This window comes from Podarcis pityusensis (genome assembly GCF_964106645.2).
Source record: "Podarcis pityusensis genome assembly, chromosome: 3".
Lineage (NCBI taxonomy): Eukaryota > Metazoa > Chordata > Lepidosauria > Squamata > Lacertidae > Podarcis > Podarcis pityusensis.
In genome coordinates, this window is record NC_138026.1 from 93,302,740 (window position 1) to 93,327,275 (window position 24,536).

Below are 24,536 nucleotides of genomic sequence, written 5' to 3' on the forward strand. Positions count from 1 at the left end.
AAAAAAAGCCATAGTGGTCCCTCCCCACTTTTTCTTCTACGTTGATCGAAGGGCAGCAGTCTTGACTTCCACAGAGCTCTATCAACGAGCTTCAAATCTTGCACTAAACGTTTTGCATTAAATTGTAAGTTCTTAAAGAAAAAAAAGAGGAAAAGGAGAAAAAAAAACGCCCAGGCCCCAGCGAGGATCGAACTCGCGACCCCTGGTTTACAAGACCAGTGCTCTAACCACTGAGCTATGGAGCCACCTATCAGTTCTGCTGATACAAATGAATGGTACTGTTCTATGCTACCCGGATGCTTCTACCATTTTATCGACTTCTTAGATCGATGTTGTCGCGAAGACTCGAAAAGCAAGCTTTTAATTAAAAAATCCCCCCAAGCGCTGTGTGCATAACGCCGGGAAAAAAGAAAGCAAGCTACAGCCCCGAAGCAGAGACACAGCCGAATCGTGCGTCCCCGGGGAAGTTTTCCAAAGCAATTCTCCTTGTGGACCTGAAGAGAGAGATATTTCCCCCCCACAAACATGATTGTGTGATGTCCAGCTAAAAAAGCAAATCCAAGGACGGCTTATTGTTGCAATGCATTCGCCCCCACCCGGCCGTCTCTAAAAAGGGTTCTTTAAATCACAAAATCCAGCTCAGATTCACCTATACGCTTTTCAAGGTTTGGGTTTGTGCAGATGTCTACTTCGCTTCTCACTGCAAAAGAGCGATTTCTACCAGATAGTATGAAAATCATCATAACATACAAATAAATTCATTCTGCTCCAAGCAGCGCCGCTTCCAGTTCCCCGTTCCCCGTTTTGCAGAAAGAGCTCCTTATTCGGTCTTAGTCTGGAATTCCTATTAACAACAATTAAGGTAAGACCCGATCGACTTACACGAGGACTTACTTCTGCGTAGACATGATGGATCGGACTGCAAAAAACCATGCAGGCCCTATAGGAGGTGGGGAGGTGGGTGGGTCAGGGTAGAAGAATGAAAATCGCAGCCTGGTCTAAATTTATTTTCCCCAGGAAATTTGGAAGCTGCAAGGAAGCGGCTGACACCCTATTAGGAAACAATGGGAGAAGTCCAGGATTTAGACACAGCTGCCATTGGGAAGAAGTAAATTCTCTCTCTCTCCCAGCCTCCCCTATGCTATTACTATGAATTTTACCAACTCTTTGGGCTATCCAAGTTTGAACCCTCAGAAATGCAGTCCAATTGCATTCGTTAACAGTCGTCAACTGGTTTACCACATCTATCAGCCCATCACCCATTCCCACCACCCTTCTGAGTAATACCCCTCCCCACCCTCTCACTATACAATGAGGGGGGGGGAGTATTTGATCCCCCTGCTAAATTTGCCCATTTGCCCTCTGACGAAGAAATGACCACTCCATAATTTTAATGGTAGGTTTATTGTAGATGTGAGAGACAGAAGAACAACAGGAAAACCCCCAGAAACCCAGAAGACAAAAAGTCAGAGATTGATGTGCGTTATAATGAGTGAAATAAGTATTTGATCCCTTTGCAAAAGAGGACTTTGTAGTTGGTGGCAAAACCCTTGTTGGCAATTACAGAGGTCAGACGTTTCTTGTAGGTGGCCACCAGGTTTGCACATATCTCGGGAGGTATTTTGTCCCACTCCTCTTTGCAGATCCTCTCCAATTCAGTAAGATTTCGAGGCTGATGTGTAGCTGGACAGACTCAGTTAGGTCACACACCATCTCTGGAGAAGGAGGAAGTGAAACCTACCTTTCTCTCTCTCTCTCTCTCTCTCTCTCTCTCTCTCTCTCTCTCTCTGCATCTGGAGGCATGTGTTAACTTGCTCCCAAACTTAAGAGCACGGGTCTGGGACTATATTCTGTATTTTCTATTCAAGAGTATTTGCCTGTGTTTCTCCATGCAGCTGCATGGAACAACACATGTATCAGACCTATGAATCTGTAAGTAAAGCATTCAGGTAGGTAGCCGTGTTGGTCTGACGCAGTCGAAATATATATAAAAAATCAAAAAATTGTCCAGTAGCACCTTAAAGACCAACTAAGTTTGTTCTTGGTATAAGGTTTTGTGAAAGTTTGCATGCGCACGAAAGCTTATACCAAGAACAAACTTAGTTGGTCTCTAAGGTGCTACTGGACATTTTAGGCTGTCACCAATGGAAGCGAAAGCCTTGAAAAAGCTCAATATGGAGGTCAAATGGCCGAAATATTGGGAAATTTTGGAACAAGATGGAGATAGACTGAAATTGCAGTGTTTTGAAAAACTAAAAAACAAAGTGCGAGACTGGCTTCATTATTTTCAGATAATGGAGGCATTTAAATTGGACAAGAAAATTGGCTTCCAGGTGGAAAAACCAAAATTAGAAACTGAACTGTTAGAACCCAAAACTAAGAATTTGTCAAGAATGTATAATTTGCTGCTGAAATGGAACACTCAGGATGAAACGGTAAAATCGGCCATGATTAAATGGGCACAAGACGTTGGACACAACATTATGTTCGCTGACTGGGAACAGTTATGGTCCACAGGTATGAAATTTACGGCATGCAATGCCTTAAGAGAGAATATTATGAAAATGATATACAGTGGTGCCCCGCAAGACGAACGCCTCGCAAGACGGAAAACCCGCTAGACGAAAGGGTTTTCCGTTTTGGAGGCGCTTCGCAAAACGAATTTCCCTATGGGCTTGCTTCGCAAGACGACAGCCCATAGGGAAATCTCAGGGACAGCGGGGAAGCGCAGCGCGTCTTCCCCACTGTCCTCGGACCTCCTCCGAAGCCTGGCGGCTGGGCGGGGACACCTCCTCCCGCCGCCGCCGGGCTTCGGAAGGCTCCTCCGAAGCCGGGCGGGGGGGGGACCTGCCCCCGCCGCCCGGCTTCCGAACAGTGCTCCGAAGCCGGGCGGGGGGAGGGAAGACCTGCCGCCGCCGCCGCCTGGCTTCGCAACGGTGCTCCGAAGCCGGGCGGTGGGGAGGGAAGACCTGCCGCCGCCGCCCGGCTTCAGAACGGTGCTCCGAAGCCGGGCGGTGGGGAGGGAAGACCTGCCGCCGCCGCCCGGCTTCAGAACGGTGCTCCGAAGCCGGGCGGGGGGGAGGGAAGACCTGCCGCCGCCGCCCGGCTTCAGAACGGTGCTCCGAAGCCGGGCGGGGGGAGGGAAGACCTGCCGCCGCCGCCCGGCTTCGCAACGGTGCTCCGAAGCCGGGCGGTGGGGAGGGAAGACCTGCCGCCGCCGCCCGGCTTCGGAACGGTGCTCCGAAGCCGGGCCGGGGGGAGGGAAGACCTGCCGCCGCCGCCCGGCTTCGGAACGGTGCTCCGAAGCCGGGCGGGGGGGAGGGAAGACCTGCCGCCGCCGCCCGGCTTCGGAACGGTGCTCCGAAGCCGGGCGGGGGGAGGGAAGACCTGCCGCCGCCGCCCGGCTTCGGAACGGTGCTCCGAAGCCGGGCCGGGGGGAGGGAAGACCTGCCGCCGCCGCCCGGCTTCGGAACGGTGCTCCGAAGCCGGGCCGGGGGGAGGGAAGACCTGCCGCCGCCGCCCGGCTTCGGAACGGTGCTCCGAAGCCGGGCGGGGGGGAGGGAAGACCTTCTGAAGGCGGGCGGGGCGAAAGTCTTTGCTCCCCCCTGCCTGCCTGTCCCGGACGGCTTTTGAAGGCAGGGGGGAGCAAAGACTTTCGCCCCCCGCCCGCCTTCAGAAGAGGTCCAGGACCTCTTCTGAAGGCTGGCGGGGGGCAAAAGTCTTCGTCCCCCCTGCCTGCCTTCCCAGGGGCTTTTAAATCGCCCCGGACAGCGGAGAAGTCCTCCGCTGTCCGGGGCGATTTTAAAATGCCGCCCGCCAGCATTTTAAGATCGCCCGGACAGCGGAGAAGTCCTCCGCTGTCCCGGGGTTTTTTAAAATGCTGGGGGTGGGAAGAAAAGCCCTTGCCCCCCCCCCCAGCCTTCAGAAGAGGTCCGGGGACAGACTGTCCCCGGACCTGGTCTGAAGGCGGTTTCCCTAGGAACGCATTAATTGATTTTCAATGCATTCCTATGGGAAACCGTGCATCGCAAGACGAAAAACTCGCAAGACGAAGAGACTTGCGGAACGAATTAATTTCGTCTTGCGAGGCACCACTGTACAGGTGGTACATAACTCCAGTCAAGCTCGCAAAAATCTATCATTTGCCCGATAATAAATGTTGGTAATGTAAAGAAACTGAAGGTACATTTTTTCACCGTTGGTGGACGTGCCCAAAGATTAAGGCTTTCTGGGAAATGATATATAATGAATTAAAAAAGGTATTCAAATATACCTTCCCCAAGAAACCAGAGGCCTTTCTCCTGGGCATAGTCGGCCAAATGGTGTTAAAAAAGGATAGAACTTTCTTTATGTATGCAACAACAGCAGCAAGAATACTTATTGCAAAGTATTGGAAGACACAAGAGCTTCCCACGCTGGAGGAATGGCAGATGAAACTGATGGATTATATGGAACTGGCGGAAATGACAGGCAGAATCCGTGACCAGGGAGAAGAGTCGGTGGAGGAAGATTGGAAGAAATTCAAAGACTATCTGCAGAAACATTGCAAAATTAAAGAATGTTAGAGTGATGTTGGATTGAAAATAAGTGGCTTCCAGCTGTACAGGATTTAAAGTTATAGATAGATTAAGATTAAGGATTAGGATTAAAAAAGTTTAAGGAAATGGAAATTTGGTTTTTAAGAGGTAAAATTTTAATGTTATATTATATTAAGATTAAAGATTGGGATTAAAAAAGAGGGAAAGAAATTGCTGGACAAACAATTTGGACTGGAATACAAAAGAGGGAGGTATGAGGAGGTCCAGAAAATAAGTAAACTCAAAAATGGAGATGAAAAGGTGATATTGTTTTTAACTGTTTTTTTTCCTTTTCTTTTTTGTCTTTTGTTCTTTGTTCTTTGTTCTTTGTTCTTTTTTCTTTTTTGGATTATGTATGTATCTTTAAATTGTGTATTTCTTTTCTATGTTTTCATGTTTAACCTTCTATTGATGTGGTTTTTTTATTGGAAAATTTAATAAATATCATTTAAAAAAATAAATAAATAAGGTGCTACTGGACATTTTAAAAAAATATATTTATATATTTGTAAGTAAAGCAGTGAGTGGTATGTGTTGTGTGAAAGGGGTCAAAAGAGGGGGGCACTGTAAGCAGGGTAAGAAAAGTCTTACAACCCACATGCCTAATGCTTCATTGTGCTGCCTATTTTTGTGGATTTAATACTCTGCTATTGGGCTCTCCGCGTGCTAACCCAGACAATTCTTTTTGTTGTTCACTCACACAAGTGGGTCCACATGGATCTGTATATATTTTCCTCTCACAAGAAACTGAAAGTAGATCCAGTTGCGGATCAGTTGTGATTGTGCAGTTTATTAGAACACTCATTTCTGTAAGAACCAACTCCCAGAACGGATACACTTGTGGGCAGGGCCGGCCCAAGACATTTTGTAACCTGAGGCAAACCACAAAATGCACTCCTCGCTGCAATGCGCTCACACTCTCTCTCTGCCTAAACCTTTAAAATTGCCTTGGCACAATCCCTCTTTCTTGAAGCATTTCCGATTTAATTATTGTATATTTAACCTGCTATACAATTTGATAAAAGCAATAAACTAAGCTGAAACTCTTAAGTAATAATCAGAGTGATGCATTGGTGAAACTCTTAATTCTTTGTTAAACATCGTCCACAGGATCAGTACTGACCAATGTAATTGAGAACCGCTAGGTGGAGCCAATATATCACACAAAAACCCAGGAGAAGGGAATTCTGGAGGCAATGTCAGATTCAAAAAGTTTAGAAGAATTTACCATGTGTTTCAAAAATAACATGGTAGAGCAAATTAGTGCTTTAAATCTACTGGACAGCCTAATGTTGAATTTCATATGCCCTATCAACATTTTATCTGATTTAGTGGAAGTTTCAACTTTCTTTTATTGCTGTACTACATTTGGTCATTTAGTGTATGGACATCTGTTCACTCACCAAATTATGGTTAATCACACCTGGTTTTTTTATTATTAATTTCTTTATTACTTGCCCTACACCCTAAAGTCCCAGGCCGGGTTACAGCATTAAAATCAATATTAAAAACAATTTGAAACAACTTAAGACCATGAAAATAAATGGGTCCTAAAAACTTATACCTCAAGGGTCAAAAGTCAGGATAAAGCGGTGCATCTTCAGCAATCCCAGAAGCTGTATAATGAAGGTACCAGACTCACCTTTGGGGAGAAGAAATTCACAGAGAAGACCCCCACCTGAGCTGCCACCCCCGAGCCTCTGAGCAAGTACTAAGAGGGCACCTTTTGCCAATTTCAGCGCACAAGAGAGACTGCAGGGAAGGAGGCAATATTTCAGATATTTGAGCCCTGAGTTGTTTAGCGTTTTAAACACCAATGTGAGAACCTTGAATTGGGCACGGAAATGAACTGGCAACCAGTGCAGCTGTTTTAAAACAGGGATTATATGATTTATCATCTAAATGGAACCCCAGACAGCCAGTAATCTGGCTGCTGTGTTTTGCATCAGCTGAAGTTTGTGAGTTGTCTTCAAGGGCAGCCCATTGCAATAAGCACATTATTGTATTTTAGTGTTTTTTATTTTAGTGTTTTGTTGGAAGCCGCCCAGAGTGGCTGGGGAAACCCAGCCAGATGGGCGGGGTATAAATAATAAATTATTATTATTATATAACCCATTGCATTTGTATCCCATCTTTTTCTCCAAGGAGCGCAAGGTGATGTACATGGTTTTCATTTAATCCCCACAGCAACCAACCCTGTGAGGTAGGTTGAGAGGCAGTGACTGGTTCAATTTGGGAGGGGGCATGGGAGATGGAGAGGGGGAAAGGTCCCGTTGTGTGAGCCGAAGTCCTTGTGCAGGGCTTCTGCTGATGGGACTCATTAGTTGAATCCCAGCCTAAATAATAATGATAACAATTTGTATCTAATAAACACAGACCATCAGCCATGGGTTGCCGACTGGTTAAAATCCCCTCTGCTCCAGTGGAAATCTCAGCAAGGCAGCCAATAGAGGAGGTTTAGAAAGGACACATGAGCTGTCAAACATGGGTGATATGGCTGTGTTTGGCTTGGTGGGTCACAAAAGTTGTATAGTCATGGGAAGGAGTCATCAGACTTGGACCCACCACTCAAGATACGGCCATTCATATCATTTTGCACACACCAATCCAACTGATTTTGGAAAGAATTTGGAGACTTCCGGGTTGGCGCCTCTGGCAATGGCGGATTTCCTCCGATAGGGAGGAACCCGCTCTGTGGAAATCAGGGTCTGAACCGCCACGGCGAGGCGGAGACCCATCAAAAACCACAGGCGGGAGAAGCCTGTGGACGTGGGATTCAGCTGGCACCTTTGCGCCCCCTCCACTCGCGGGGAAACCCGGTTTTGGGGATCCGGAGCGATGTGGGGTGAGTGGCGCGGTGCTTTGAATCGACTGCTTCTTTCATGGAGTGAAGCCACATTGCTGTTGCCGGAGAGTGCTGACTTTTTCCTGTGGACAATTGGATTTCAAACAACTGCCCGTGAGTAGAACGGAAAATTGGACTGTGAAATTTATTAATTAGGCACTGAAAGCAGGAAGGTCTAAACAGGAAGTCCGCCTTCCGCTTTTGTAGATAGATTGAAGCAAAGACACGGCAAGCTAGAGTTCAGAAAGTCGTCTGTAAAGGACTAATTTTTCATCATTTAAAATTACTGAACCCCCCTTGGAAGCAGGAGAAGAGGAGAACCTTTTTTTTTAAGACTGTTTAAACCTGCAGAAGAGAGAGCAAAGAAAGGTAATTTTCCACCGTCTTGAACCTGGGAGCAGGGTGTCAAGACAGACGTTTTGGAGAAGCTCATTGACTATGGACAAACGTCTTTGACAGGTAGTTAAAAGAACAGAAACATATTGATTCCATTGTTCCCTTTCGCTTTTAAAAGGAACAAAATTTTGACAAAATATCCGAAAAAGGAAAACTTTGTTGCTAAATCTGCCTTTAAAAAAAAAAGGAAAAAAAGATGGATACAAATAGAAATTGTTTCCCCTAGAGGGAGCTTGTGAAACTGTTATTAAAGTCGAACTGGGGAGTTTTGCAGCTGTAAAAGATTAAGATCGTGGGACCAGATTTTGACCTTGAACAAGAATGTGCTCAGAAGCTCTGGTGCTTGCCTTTTGCAAGACAAGTGCTTTATTGGAACAGTTACATGAGAAAATGGATTTGATGACAGTTGCGATAGGAAATTTTGGACAGGAGGTGGGTACCTATATAGAACCCACTCAGGAATTAATCCAGGAATGTGCTTTGACAGATGAGATGAGGGAGGAGGCTGTTGCTGGACCTCGGGTGGCAGAGATGGAGAGAGTTGTGGCCCAGCAGGAACATGAGTTGTTGGACTTGATGAATGAGCCTGGAAAAAGTCAGATTTGGAGAGACGGAGTTCTGCTTGGTTTGGAGATGGGGGGGCTGGATGGACCCCCCCTATGCAGAGATGTTTTGATTTTTCAAGTCTGGCTTTAGGCCGGGGGGAGCTCGGAGTTGTGGGGGCCCCTAATTTTGGAGGGGCCTTGAAACATGCCTTTAAATACCACATGGATTTCAGTGTTGACTATGGAAAAGGGGCTGACTTGTCGAGAAGGGACAAAAATATTGTCAAGTTGGAGTCTCCCAGAGTGAAAGGAGCAGAAGACAAAGTAAAGTACAGGTATAAACATGAAGAAGACCTGTGGAAGGGACATGGAAAAGACTTAAGAGCCTCGGATATAAGGTCACCAGGTTGATGGACTAGATGGATGGGATAGAAATGACTGACAAAATCCGAGACCAGGAGAAGAGACGATGGATGAAGATTGGAAGAAAGTTTTAAAAAAATTATTTAGAAAAGTATTGCAAAATTAATGAGTATCAGAAAAATGTTGGAATGAAATTAATTGGCTTTAGCAGAAATGTTAAAAAGAATTATGTAAGAATATGTTATGGTTAAAAGAATTTGGTATAAATAAGATTTAAGTTTTAACTTTTAAGGTTTTTTATGGTAAGATCAGGTTAAAATAGATTAAGGTAATTTAATGACAGAATACTGTGAAAGATGGAAAGGATTTGCTGAGATAATCAACAACTAGAATACAAAAAAGGGAGGTGTGAGGAGGTCGATGAAATAAGTTAATGAAAGTTAAGGATTTGGGAATATTGGATTTGTTTTTAAATTTGTTGTATATTTTTGTTTTTTGATTGTGTTGCATTGTGTGTTTTGTTTTTTCTTTTTGATTTTGGTTTTTATAGATTTGTATTGTTTAATTGTTACTTTTATCTACTCTTTTCTTTCTCTTCCTCTTTTTCTTATTTTTTCCTTCTTTTTTCCCTTTTTTCTTTGTAACTTTAAAATTCTCAATAAATATCATTTAAAAAAAAAAAGAATTTGAAGTGGCGCTCTGATTGTTGGGCTGAAAATAGAGGAGCTTTCTTCATGGTTGGAAAAGGCCACTAGATCTGTTTGCAAGTGTCAGGCTAGAGCTGGTTTCAGATTCGGTGTTTATTTTGTGCAAATTAGGTCATGTCTCATTTATGGAGTGGGTGGCCAGCAGAAAATCCAGGTGGAAAGAGCAGAGGGGTGACATTATCAAGTACTTGGTTTATTTCAAGCCTGATCTTTGGCAACTCAAGCAAATCCCCTGAAGCAGAATGAGCATGTTAACTCTGGAATCAAATTCACCAGTGGACTTTTGCACCATCGAGAATATCAGCAGAGAGCACCAAGATCACGACAAAGAGAAGGGGGGGGGGGATGAATTCTTCTCTAATCACAAATCAGAATGTTAGTTTCTATGGGTCTGTGTGTAAAATAAATACACATTAATAGCTTCTTTTCATACATGATGGGTCTTTTGAAGAGCTTAGACATGCATATATTCACTAATTTCCATTTAAATTAAATAAATATATATGTGCTTAATGGATATGCAAGAGAGCATGCTCTAGATGAAGGCTAATGCAGAACTATGGGCATTTTATTATATTTGGATTATGGATCAATTTAGTGATATTAAGGTGATAATTTCAGTTTACCATGAAGGGAGAAGCAAAACCCAAGACTGAATTAGTACATAATTAGATTAAAGACAGTAGATGCTTTGAGTTAATGAGCTCTGCTTTCCAGAAACTGGGCAGGATACTACTCGTTGGCTTAGTTAATATTTCCATAGGAACCTAGTAAGTTGTCCGGCCACTGGTTCATCTAGTTCGTATTGTCTAACCAGGAGTTCCTTTGGTACTCCAGATGTTTCTGAACTGCCCCTGTTAATTCTCCTCAACCCCTCAGCGGCTTTTGATATCATCAACCATGGTATCATTCTGGAGCAGGGTGGGTGGGATGGATGTTTCCAGAGGGTGATGCTTGGAGTCCCATGGAGTCTTCAATGTGGGGTTCCTCAGGGTTCAGTTGAATTCCCTATGCTGTTTAACATCTACATGAAACCACTGAGTGGGGTTATTCGGCGTTCTGGAGTTTTCAGCAAAATGCACCCAGCTCTACTCCTTTACACCTGCAGATGTGGCAGTCGATGTCCTGGGCCACTGATGAGAGCTAACAAACCGAAGCTCAATCCAGATAAGACAGAGGCACTGTCACTGGGCCGTTCCCTTGACTGGATGGATAGAAAGTTGCCTGCTCTTGATGGACTTGCACTCCCTCTGAAGGAGCAGGTATATAGCTTGAGAGTGCTTCTGGATCTGCTGCTGTCACAGGAGACTCACGTGGCCCCGGTGGCATGGAGTACCTTCCATCAGCTTTGGCTGGTGGCCCAGCTGCACCTCTATCTGGAGAAGAATAGCCTAGGTTCTCTTGTCTATGCTCTGGTAACCTCTAGGGTAGTTTACTGCAACAAATTATGCTTAGGGCTGTCTCTGAAGCCAGTTTGGAAACTTCAGGTGGTATAGAATTTGGCGGCCAGGCTCCAAATTGACATATAAACTGCGTGAAAAGGACAACGGTGACTTCAAGGAAGAATGGGACCTTTTTACAAGACAACAAAATGATCTGGACTCCTTGGCAGGTTTTGAATAAACACCCACAAATCTATTAGTTGAACACATGATAGATAAAGCAAGGATATGTACAATTTTATAATATGCAGAGAACAATATGTGCAAAGAAATCAGAGAGGGGAGCTGAGGGAAGTCCTTGGTGGGGGGGGGGAAGGGGAAAAAATAAGGTGATTGATTATGTGGATTGATATTTTGTTATGCTGAAATTGTTTAATAAAAATACTTTAAAAAAAGAAAAGAATTTGGTGGCCAAGCTGCTCACCGGGGAAGACAGTTAGAGCATATAACACAAATCCTGGCTGCCTCTCAGTTTCTGCGCCCAATTCAAAACAGCTGGTTTTGGCCTATAGAGCCTTAAATGGCTCAGGACCACAATACCTCCAGGACTGCCTCTTCATACGAATTGACCTGGGCCCTGCACTCATCATTTGAAGCCCTTCTTTATGTGCTTCCTCCACCAGAGGTCTGGAGGGCGGCAACACAAGAATGGGCCTTTTCTGAGGTGGCTCCTCATTTGCAGAATGCTCTCCCCGTGGAGGCTCGCCTGGCACCTTCGTTACATATCTTCCAGTGCCAGGTGAAAGCATTCTTCTTCTTCCAGGCCTTTTGCTAATTAAACAATTCATGGCCTTTTAAAGGCGGTGTGTCTGAGAGAGGTGTTACAATTTTATTTATTATGTTCTGTATTTTTGTGTTTTAATACTGCATACCACCCTGAAGGGCAGTATATAAATGTAACAGACGAATAAATAGTCCAACCCTCTGCAATGCAGGAATCACAAATAACTGATTATTAAGGCATCCTCAGATTAGTTAGTTTGCTTATTCGTTCGTTCAATGTAATGTTACTCCGCCTTCCAATAAATATAAATAAATCTATGACATCTTTTGAAAATAAAGCCAACTTTAATAATGAAAACAGAAATATATTGGGTAGAATACACATTACCATTTACTGCAGCTCCAGTCTTTGAAGCCTAGTACAGTGGTACCTCAGGTTAAGTACTTAATTCGTTCCAGAGGTTTGTACTTAACCTGAAACTGTTCTTAACCTGAAGCACCACTTTAGCTAGTGAGGCCTCCTGCTGCTGCAGTGCTGGAGCACGATTTCTGTTCTCAACCTGAAGCAAAGTTCTTAACCTGAAGCACTATTTCTGGGTTAGCAGAGTCTGTAACCTGAAGCGTATGTAACCCGAGGTACCACTGTATACATAATGTTAGCCGCAATCTGTAGGTACAGTGGTACCTTGGGTTAAGAACTTAATTCATTCTGGAGGTCCGTTCTTAACCTGAAACTGTTCTTAACCTGAGGTACCACTTTAGCTAATGGGGCCTCCTGCTGCCGCGTGATTTCTGTTCTCATCCTGAAGCAAAGTTCTTAACCCAAGGTACTATTTCTGGGTTATCGGAGTCTGTAACCTGAAGTGTCTGTAACCTGAGGTACCACTGTATCCTGTAGCTTCTTGGGAAATACTCCTATTGGATGTGCTTTTCCTCAAGCTAGCTTCCATTCAATTAGAAAACAGAAGCTGTGGTCAAGCTGAGGGGTTTTGGGGGAAAACTGCTTCCCAGCCCTATCTGAGGACACCAGATATTTAAACATGGGATATTTTGCATGCAAACACCATGCTCTGCCACTGAACTATTTCCCTTCTCGCCAGTTTTTAAGTTCGTGTGATTGACAATCAGTATTTGGCTTTTAATTTTTGCTGTATATATTTCCCCCCCTTTCTCCTTGTTTTTCCTTTACATTTGCTCTATTATGTCTGTCAAGTATCTCTTTACAATCTCATGTTTTGATTAACCTCCATCCCTCCATCCCATTATCTCACTGGGGAACTGAGCGTCGCAAACAAGCCCTTTTCTGACCTCAGTCAAATAGTGAGCAAAGTTTTAAATTAAGCCCTGAAAAACAACTATAAATATTATTCCTTTTACATTTACGCAAGCATGGTTCAAAGTGGTTCACAGGAGAATATCAACATTCTGTGCACCATAACCTGTACAAACTGCTATCAAAAAAAGAAAAGAAAAAAGAAGGGAAGATCTAAGTCCGTGCAGAACGTCACACCTTACATATTTAGAACACAATGAAGCCTCTGTTATTCGCAGGGGACATATACTGAGCGTAATTCCTCTCCCCAAGCCGCCTTTTTGATGCTCCAGCCAAAGTGAAGCAGCTGCTCACGTATTACTCCTACAGTCCAATGCTAAAAGCGAGTCCTTGGGAGAATGTGAGTACATTTGTGGGCTCTGTCCTATTTATCACTGTCAGTCCAGTGGTTCTGATCAATAGTGCTGAATAACAACAGTAAAAAAAAAAGGTTATGGAAGTGCATTCTGGGATTATGACTCAGAGGTATGGTGTCTAATGGATTCATTCTTTCGCGGAGTTTTTAATCAATGGCCAGCTTTTCCGAGTGCTGGCTTCAAGGCTGAACTCGATGGATTACATGCAGACCTGGGGGAATATTTCTCCAATGAGCTTTTGAAAATCAAAATCAAAAGCAGGTTTAGAAGAGGACAACTGGGTGGAGAGGAGACAAAGGGAAAGAGTGTTTGCACTGTAGCCCTTCTGGATAACAACAACATGGTAGCATTGGGGAAGCATCCCAGAAAAAAAACTAAAGCAGTGCAAGTAGATAAATAGGTACTGCTCCGGCGGGAAGGTAAACGGCATTTCTGTGCGCTGCTCTGGTTTCGCCAGAAGCAGCTTAGTCATGCTGGCCACATGACCCGGAAAAGCTGTTTGCGGACAAATGTCGGCTCCCTCGGCCAGTAAAGCGAGATGAGCACCACAACCCCAGAGTCGTTTGTGACTGGACTTAACTGTCAGGCGTCCTTTACTATTATTGTGTCAACTAGGGTTGCCATATTTCAAACAGTGAAAATCTGGACAGAAAAGTTGTTTGCCAAACTGCTCTCTGAAGCTCCTCCCCTCCTCTATTAAAGCTTGCTGCTGCCGTATTTAACAGAGTGCTCCAGAAAGGGGTTTGCTGAACTGCTTGTCTGCCTGCCATTCTGTCATCATGCTTGCCTTGGTGTAGCCACCTGCTGGTGATCAGAAAAATTGCAGCATGGCGGCAGCCTAACATTTATATGTATATAGGAAGACATACAGGTACAACTTGGAATTATACAGGCATTAGTAGTTGGGCATACATTTGATAGCAAACCAAAATTTGCTGCTGCCTAATGTGTGAAATAGGTGCTAGAAGACCCATTGGTGTGGGGCCTAACACAACCAAAGTATGTTCATTATAGGGTTGCCATATATCAGAAAGTGAAAATCTGGACAAAAAAGTGTTTTTAGGGGGCAAAGTTGTTGAGTTTTTTGTCCAAGTTGTTGGGCTTTTTTTTTTTTTTTGCAAAACTGCCAGAAAAAAAAAGTTTTTGGGCTGTTTTTAAGAAAATTGGCAAAAAAAACCCCACTTTGCCATAAACCCGGGTTTGCCCGGTCATTTAGAATGGACACAACAAATTCTGCCTGGATGCCATTTTAGGGATCATGATCCTTGCCGTGTCTGGGATTTTCCGGACGTATGGCAGCCCTAATTAACAGAACTGAAAGAGTTCATCAAGGAGAATCAATATATGGTTTACTTAGAAAGAACTGCTGAAATTTCCTGCTGTTGGCATAGAAATCAGTAGTAAGCTCATGCAAAAAGAAAAAAAATGGAGTGGTGGTTGGCTATGCAGATTTGTTTTTTGAAAGCATTACAGAAATCAGTGGACAAAATGTCTGGGCCTGGGGCATTTACACATTGCATATCCTTAATTGTATTAAACACTTCAGAGGCATCTGATTGTCTCACAGCTCCACCATCTGCTCTAGAAATTTATGCAAGCTGTACTTGACGAGAGAAAAGGCAATTGCTCTGCGGTTGCAAGCACAGGCCCTTTGGCTGTTCTGGAATGGGCTTTGCTGAAGATGGGATGTGGGTCGAGAGAAACAGACGGCATTTGGAACTCATTAGTTTTGATTAATCAGGCTAAAAGATAGCAGTTCCTTTCGCACTCTGTGTTAAAACCCTTACCATTTTTCTTTAAAGAGAAGTTATGATTTTGAACAACTAATTCGGCAAGGCTAATGTGGCGATTATTCAGGTTGCATAACATTCTCTGCTTCCTTCTCGTTTAGGCCTAGTTCTAGGATTTCATACAATAACTTTCCAGATACCCACTTCCAAGTAGCAAGTCTGTCTGCTTTTTTGTCTGCTTCGCTACCTATGGCGGATGCGCCATCAAGAGCCAGTGTGGTGTAGTGGTTAGAGTGTCGGACTAGGACCTGGGAGACCAGGGTTCAAATCCCCACTTGGCCATGAAGCTCACTGTGTGATTTTGGGAACTGTCTTCTCTCAGCCTAGCCTACCTCACAGGGTTTTTGTGGAGATTGGATATATACAGTGGTACGTCTGGATGCGAACAGGATCTGTTCCGGAGCCCCGTTCGCATCCTGAAGCAAATGCAACCCACGTCCATGCATCTGCGCGTGTGCGGGCCGCGATTCGCCGCTTCCGCGCATGCGCGTGATGTCATTTTGAGCATCTGCGCATGCGTGAGCGGCAAAACCCGGAAGTAATGCGCTCTGTTGCCACGGAGTGCAACCCAAAAATGCTTAACCTGAAGCTACTTCAACTCGAGGTATGACTGTAAATGCAATAAATAATAATAAAATAATACATTCCCAGGAAGTGATATTCGGAGGCAGAACACAGCCATTTTGGCTCGTTCTATCTCCAATTTAGGTGTGATTTATATCTGCAATATAGGTATTGCATTAAATAATCTTTAGTGACCTAACCGGATGGCTTTTAAGTGATTCACTTTCTATCACATTTAATTAAACATGCATCTCACTAATACCTTCATATAGTAGATTGATACTGAAAAATGTGCAAGGACTTGATTTTATTAAACCAACTCTGCTATTCACTGTATATTTTATATTGTAAACCTGAACTAAAATATTCTCAAAAAATATAAAAACAGTGCCCTTTAGCTTTCAGGTTCAACAGTTAAAATGTGCTCTCATTAATCAAGTAAAGCATTAGTTCATATGTCCAACTATTAAACCAGTGAAAGCTAGCAACCTGGGAATATGGTATGCATTTATATATTTTAAAATGTATTAATCACCTTTCTGTTGAAACGGCAATAAAGGCCCAGAACAGTATTAAAACAAACACATTAAATGGTATGGAGAGAGTACTTCCACATAGTTGGTATTGCAGAAAATGAGAGGAATGGGAACTTTGGCAAACATGACTTTTTTGTTATAGGTAAGTTTAATGTGCACAAAATGTTACATGTGTTGTTATGTGCATTGGTACACTCATACAGGTGGCTGGAGAATGTTCTTTGAACGTGTGTGGGGTGGGAATTCAGGAACTAAACCCCCTCTAGTGACACCTGCCTGCCCAGGACAGGAGCAGAAACACTCCAAAGGCACATTTTTATTGGCTGGGCCAATCAGCTGCCAAGCTTTTCCTGTATTCTGCAAGCTGCATTGTAGACGCTTTCTCAGCAGATGGCTGGGCCGGGTGACTGATCGGGGTAGTAAAGTCTCAAAGACATTTACAGGTTTATATTAAGCTGCATTAAAACAGATTGCTCTATAAAAAGTGACACCGCAAACATAAATAAAATGCAATCCCTACTCCTCTTGGCAGGGCAAGCTGAAACGTGCCTTATATGCAACATGGAGAAGACAGGCTTGGATATGCAGGTTCCAAGCTGGTAGTGTGAAGTTTTAAGGGAGGAGTCCAGAGACTAGGGACAAAGGATGGGTGTTCTCATTATTGCAGCCTCTGTTTATGTTATCAGGGAAGCAGCAGTTATCCCACCCTCAGCACACCTGGAGACACTGATATAAATTTATGCTCTCAGTCATAGGAAAAGAGAAAGCTGCTTTATACCAAACAAGTTGGTCCATCTATAATTTTATTGGCCCATCTATAAATTTATTAATTAATCCATTGATCAATCAATCAATTAAATGTATATATTAAATATATATACTGCCCTTCATCCGAGGATCACAGGAATGGTTTCCAATATAAAAACACAAAAATTCGTAATGGAGTATAACAGACAAAAACAATACCCTTCCCCACAGTATGATCTACCTTGACTGGCAACTGCTGTTTGAGATGCTGAGCTCTTCCTAGAACTCACCTGGCTCCGATTCTGCCTTCTCCCAACAAGCTGATTTTGCTGGTTGTTCAGGTTGTGCACTTCAGACCAGTTCCTCAGGACTCTGCAAGTGATTAAACCAAATTCACTTCTGTTTAATTTCTTAGCAAAGGCTATACTGTTATTTGCAGAGGGTTGGAGGGAAATCAAGCATATTCTCTGTTGTTTTAATTTTGTGCTATGTTCTGCCTCCACCATAACTTTCTTTCCTTTCCTTTTGGGATCTTTCCCCCACTTTTGTTTGAGCTGATTAACCAAGAAGGGTTGCACGCACAACACCAACATCACAACATCAGCTTCTTACTGGGTTGCAACAAAATGGTTTTCTAGTCCAAGACCTGCATTTGACATTTCAGATTTAATTGGCTACAAAACTGACCATCCAGTCATTACTGAGGACACTGAAGTATTAAGGAGTTAGTCCCATTGAACACAGTGGTTTTTACTTATGAGTAAACACATAGAAAACTGTTCTTTTGGTGCTTATACAGGTATGGATCAGCAGTTAATGTTTAAAAAGGCGAGTGCTTTCCTGGTTTTTCAAACCACAAGATGTAGATTTTGCTAGATATTAATTCTTCAGCTATGAGACCACCAGTGTATAGCAATGAAAAGAGCAATAAGCAATAATAGTGAGCTTATATATATAAAAAAAACTTTAGGTGGCCTGCAGGCCAGATTTGGCCTCAAAATGAATTTTATTTGGTCCCTGTAGCCTTATCAGAATTTAATCAAGGTTTGGCCAAAGACCTGGCAGCAATTTTAGTTGGAAAAGCAAGAGAAAGGAAATAGTTGATAGCTGACTTAGGATTCTTCCTCAGAACTAAATTTCTCCTGCAAATGTGCTCAGTTCCAAAAATGTATGCAGCTTCACAAACTGAGACATTGTATTAGTGCCCAAAGCAGATATACTGACCCAGGTGTTTAGCAGGAGGATGGATGCTGATCTGTAAAACAGGTGAGACAGATGTTGTTCCATACTGATTGGTTTCCAAAGAATTGCTTCATGTGGTTATTGATCATGGGTGGTGGTCACTTCCTCCTAAGGAACCCACTACTTCTCCTTATTGATCAGTTCTTCCCTGTTGGTGAGGATAAGTAAGTCAGGCTAGAGACATTTTGGCTCCTAAGGTGAACCACAAAATGGCGGCCCTTCCTCGCCAGATAAGAATGGATGAATGAAGATCAACATGAGGAACAAAGGGGTAATAAAGATCTGCATTGGGATCTTCTGCCCCTGTGGGTCCTGCTGCCTGAGGCGGTTGCTTCACCTTGCCTTATGGGTGGGCCAGCCTAGAGGATCCAACTAAAGTTTACTCAGAATCTATCATAAAAGATGCAGAAGGAAATGATGAATAGTAGGACCTACAAAGGGAAGGATGGAGATTCCTTGGAATCTTGTTTTTATTATTTATGTTTGATATATCTTTGTAAAATTTTAATTTGAAAAACAAGCCTAACTTAGTCAGGGCTGGATGGAGCCAGTGCCCAGAGAGATTGAAGAGTCCTATGATGTTCTTAGAACCTATTCCCACATTGTCCTGAAATAGGTGCCTTCTCTTTTAGGAACAGAAACTGAAAACTGCCTGTGGGAGACTGAAGGCCCCATAAGAAATTCTGGGGTGAGGGCAGCTTCAGGGAGTAAATGTTGCGGAAATGCAAAGGGAAGAAAGGGGATGTCAAACCCCTCAGGTGAATCTTTTCTGTGCTTCTGCGACATGTCCTTGGAGAACCCTAACTCATGCACTCATCCATAGTAGGTAAAAGAAGACTTTGTCAGGGTGATTATAATGACTTTGAAATATTCGCCCTGAAGCAAAGGAATCTTAACTGGGTAGAGCCACGTCAGATGGCTGGAGTTTGGAGACTACCAGTTGTGAGAGGAATTGGAAGCTGCTTCTTCTGAGGTGGTCTTCTCTGTAATCACTGTCCACCAAATTCAGAGGGTGGAGACAGTCAGCGATGGACCTCCAAGGATGCCCTTGGTGAACAGGCAGATCCATACAGAAACAGGCCCTTTAATCTGCGCAATATTTAAGAGCAAAAAATTCCACCCTGTCTACTGCATATAACAAATTTTAAAATCTTGCATACAACCCAATTATTCCCACTAGCAAAAGTTATGAAAAAATGCCTTCCATTATAAAGGCATTAGAGCAGACAATCATACGGCACGATCTGGAAACAGAAAGCATTCTCGTTTTCTTAACATTACTCTGTTGGCAACAGTTACAGCATTAAAACAAAACACAAAGGAATACTTAGGGATGCAAACTATAATTCACAAGGACAGCTTTGCGAAAGTTGGCAGCAGCTGTGCAGTACATCTGAGTGGCATGTAATTCAATATATGTGTGTGTATACAAATCTGAGTGAGGACTTGAACTCGGCTCTTGCTGATCCTAGGTAGACACACTGCTAGCCACCATATGATGTTAGCATTCAGTATCACAGAATCAAAAGGTATATTGTCAGCCCCCTCTTTAGCCTAATTGGCCTGCAAATCTGCAAAGTGATGTCAGGAGGGAGCAATTTGTAGTGGGAGAAATGCTGCAAAAATAAGAGTTCCTTTCTTTCTGCAGCTCTCCCTCACAACTTCTTTCCCCCCAGCTAGAGTTCTGGACCCATGTTTCTCAAAGAAGAACTTGCATACCCTCCAACAATCTTCCAATGAAAATAGGGGCACCCCATTCCATCATGATAATTTTACTATTTATACCCCACACCTCTTACTGACTGGGTTGCCCCAGCTGCTGTGGGCAGCTTCCAACATATATAAAAACATAGTACAACATTAAAATTAAAAAAAAACCCTTCCCTATACAGGATTGCCTTTGGACGGCTTGGGGGGTTGGATAATTCCATACCCTCCAACATTTCTCTGATGAAAACAGGGATGTCCTATGGAAAAGCAGGACATTCGGAATCAAATCAGAAACTGGGACAGCTTCTCTAAATTAGGGACACCCCTGGAAATCAGGGACACTTGGAGGGTCTGAACTTGGTTGCTTGATTCACAGGTCTCCGTTCTTATCTCTGTTGCAGCTCTGAGCTGTTTCTGCTGCGGTACCCTCTCTCACAGCCTAACTAACCGCCTTTTAAAGCTCTTTTGTATATTACTTCAGACACACCTGAATGTCAGCCTTTGGTGCTGTGAAAAACGGCCCAATTCTGTGCAGAGAGCTGAGCAAAAATGGTCTCCCATAAATTGCCATCCTACTGGTGAGTGGTGAAATTGGGCAGCTGGCATTTCATCAGATATTCTCCGTACCTGTGTATGGGTGGCAGTGGTGGCCAGTGGGATGCGGCACTGCCACAGAATTGGCCTTCTGGATGCGGTGTCACTGCTAGGATGGGTGGGACTGTCAGGAGTTCAGCCTACATTTGAGTAGGACTCTGGCAGAGACACATACCCGACTGGCATGTTCCCTCCCTTCTGGTCGAGCATTTGGGAGCTTCATAAGCTTTCTTCAGCCTGAATATCACAGCGACCAATGCCAACTGACACCGGCACACTTTGGGATCCGCAGAGTTTGTGCATCTTGCGTGACAGACTTCGCCAACTCAGCATTTTAGCTAATCTACTTTATTTACATATAAACACACACGGAGCACTGCAACATGGCTCCCTCTCTCTCTAGCATCAGACAGCAAAGAGAAAAAGAACAAAGGCCAACAGTCCCACTTCATGGAGCACAGTAACACAAACATCCTGTCTCCGTCACTTCCCACTCTGTGGAGTCAAAACATACACCGTCATGTGATAGACAACAATCCCATGACTGCAATCATGGATCAGGAATTCTAACAGGGACAAGTGCTTTCTGACACTCTCACTGGTGTGCCTCAGCCACCCCAACTTTGCTGCCACCCTGTCTTGTCCCGATAAGTAACAGCAATGTCACATCAATGATATTGCACTGTGCCAATTCCTCCTGGGGTGTGAATTCTTAAACAGACCCCCAAAAGAACAATTCCAAGGAACTTCTCTACTGAGAAATTTTGGCTCAGTTTAATACCGAATGAAACCATGGGCTTGGAGGAGGACTGGAATGTGTAGGAGCCAAGCCCTGATGCTTCCTTCAGCAATATTCAAATATATTGCTGTGCACCCACTGTCGTGCCCCAAATTCACCACCCTATTGACAGGTGGCAAAATTGGCACTGTGTGTGTGCATTGCTAAATATTCTCCAAGCCACCCCACCTCTGCAAATTCTCTTAACAGTTCAGGGGGTGCACAAGAAATAAAATTCTTGGTTAATTTCTTGGAAATATTTTTTTCTGATTTATTTATTTTTTGTCTCAGTTCTAGTTCAAGAGCAAATGAAAACAGCCTATAGAGACAAACTGTTTTGTGTGCACTGACCTTTCCTCCTGTTGATTTCCTTTCTACTACAAGTGACATTTTCGCTTATGTTGTCTTTGGCTCTTTCATGTGGAGAAAAACCAGTGATGCAGACTGAGAAACCCATAAAATAGATTTCCATGAGGACGAACGGCATGGTCGCAGCTTACTTTTCTTTCTTTTCTGAGCTGTCGCCAAAATCCCACTTGACATCTACACTTCCATACAACCACTCAAAGTGTGTGTGGGGTTGGGGGAGAAGGAGTTCGCCAAAGGGCACAAGAGATTGGGCATCAAAAACAGCAACAACCGATAAGGTGAACCAGGTTTTCATCTTCTTCTAGAGCAAGAGTGGGGAACCTCCGTCCTGGGGGTCCAATTTGGCTTGCAAAGCCATTTCCCCCCAAACCATGCCGACCTGTCAATCACACCACTTGATGGGCAAGGGGTCAATCCCCTTGGGTGCTGCTTTGCCAGTATATGTGGGAAAGAGCAAGATATCGGATCAACTGATAAAAATATATTGAGAAATATGAGTTAAGGCTTTCGTAATAGAAAAGAGTCCTCAAGCTCAGGTGGCACAGTGGGTTAGTGTGTCTGACTGCTAACCAGAAGGTTGGTGGTTTGAGTCCACCCGGGGACAGCTGTGGACAGGATCCCTGCATTGCCGGGGTTTGGACTAGATGACCCTCGGGGTCCCTTCCAACGCTTTGGTTCTATGATACTCAAAAGAAATGGCAATATTTCGTGGTAGTTTTGCCACCTGCTGCAGGCATTTTCATGGCTGGCCAGAAGAGGGAGCACATGTTCCATCCTGTCCTTTTCTTATTATTACTGCAGCTGTCTGAGTACTTCTGCAATCATTACCAGTGCCTTTTCCCTAGAAAAATAGGTGCTGGTACTCACCATGAAGTTGTTAACAGTAAGTGCCACATTTTTTAACCCCCCCAAGGGGTGCTGGTACTGCGTTCCCTTGAATACCCCCTGAAAAGAAGAGCACTGATCATTAGCATGCCTGTTGTACAAAAGGTATTTCAGGGCTACCTCATTCCTGGTTTAGAGATGGGAAATTAAGGGAAAGGTTGCTGTTACTACCTTTGTCGTCTTCTTGATTTATGCTGTTGGGTTAGAATTGCTGGCTCTGAATGGGAGTTCTTGGAAGGGCTGTAGCTCAGTGTAAGAATACATGCCTTGCATGCAAAATGTTCCAGACTCAGTCCCTGGCATCTCCAGGCTAGACACCTTTCTGAAACTTCAGGGAGCAGCTGCCAGTCAGAGCAGACAATATTGAGCTAGATGGATCAATGGTCTGACCTGGCACAAAGAAACCTCTTCTGTTCCTACCAATATGGATCCATTTGAATTCATCAGCCTGCTGGCTGCTCAGGAACTGTGAGAGAATTGCACCAAACTCATCAAATTGTTGCAGGCTTTTAGTGATGGTGGGGTGCGAGATGAGCCTTATTCCGTTGACTGATGGTGTCTGTAGAATCCTGAGATTTCCTGCTAATATATATTTTTTAACCCTCCCCCAAAATATTACTATTAAAAAACCCAAAGCAAAACAAAAGACTTAATTAAAAAAAAATGAAAACTGATTTTATGTAGCTTCAGGTAACGAGATCAGGATCAAGCAATATAATCCTCAGAATATAATACAAGCACTGTAACACAGAGGAAGAGTGAAGGTTTGCTATTGTTTACAATGGAAGTCAGATTCTGTCCCACCAAGTGATTTACAGTGGAAACATTACATGAGCTTGACAAATCAGTACTTGAGATTCAGATATCTGATAAGGCCAAGGCAGGGCTGACAAATTCCAGTTGCCAGGATGTAAAGTGTTGGAAATTAAGACTTCACGTTTGTCCACATCAAAAATTCATTTCACGGTACAGAGGGATTGGCATTCATCGGCACTGAATGGAGCGCAACCGTTGGTCACTGCAATGTTGCCAAAATTGGCATTTGCCTTGCTTGGGGGAAAAACAGTTTGTAATTCTCTGCTGCCTTTATGGATGAAGCAACATGTTCTGAGAAGTGCTCCAGCCTGGAAAATAAACAGAGTTTCTGGCAATGGTGGCAGGTGTCCATTGGAAGTGGTATGGTGTAATGCAGGAGGTCAACAGTAGGTGGAGCCAGAGCCAATGATAAGCAAATCCCATTCAGGTTTTGTTCCCATCCTCCTCCCTGCTGAGTTCTTCAAGGGTTCCTCTGAGACCAGGGAAGAGGAAGCTGACAGCCAGAGATAACCTCTGGAGTTAGGCAGGTGGAGGCTGGCTGAGGGCAGACTGAGGTTGGTGGGACAGTGACCCATTGCCCTAATAGACTGGGCTCTCTTGGGTTCTGGGAATGCATAGATCAGCAAAGAGTTATGGAACATGTTGTTTCCTGGGGGGAGGGGGGTCTGATTACCCTACTGAATACTGAGGAACCCATGGAAACTACAGTGACCCTGGTGCACAGGAGGCTGTTTTTGGTTTTCTAGGGACCAGGAAGGGACGGGTGCCTTGCAGAGGGGAATCCTGGTCAGTCACCACTGCAACACTGACGTATGTAACGTTTGGGCAAAGAGAAGCCAGTGGCAGAGTCAGGCTCAAAAACTGAGGCTTCGAAAGGGAGATATTGGCCTGGAAGTAACCTGGCTCCCATCACATGCCCAGGGAAGGTATGAAGAGCATGGTGGGTTTCCAAGAAGAAGCAGAAAAAGAAGAGTTTGGCTAACATTCTCCTTTCCCTTCCTTTCCCGCAACAAACACTCTGTGAGGTGAGTGAGGCTGAGAGACTTCAGAGAAGTGTGACTAGTCACCCAGCAGCTGCATGTGGAGGAGCGGGGAAGCAAACCCGGTTCACCAGATTACGAGTCCACCGCTCTTAACCACTACACCACACTGGCTCAGAATTAGGCTCAAAATTTCTTTTGGATGTATTTTCTGATTTTTTAAAAATTAAAGGTGTGT

General features: G+C 43.9%; 1 long non-coding RNA gene across 1 annotated transcript in view; it reads right to left on the bottom strand.

Moving 5' to 3' along the window:
- Nucleotides 1-24,536, bottom strand: part of LOC308474255 — a 216,381-nt gene that overhangs the window by 38,756 nt on the left and 153,089 nt on the right. The window lies entirely within an intron of this gene.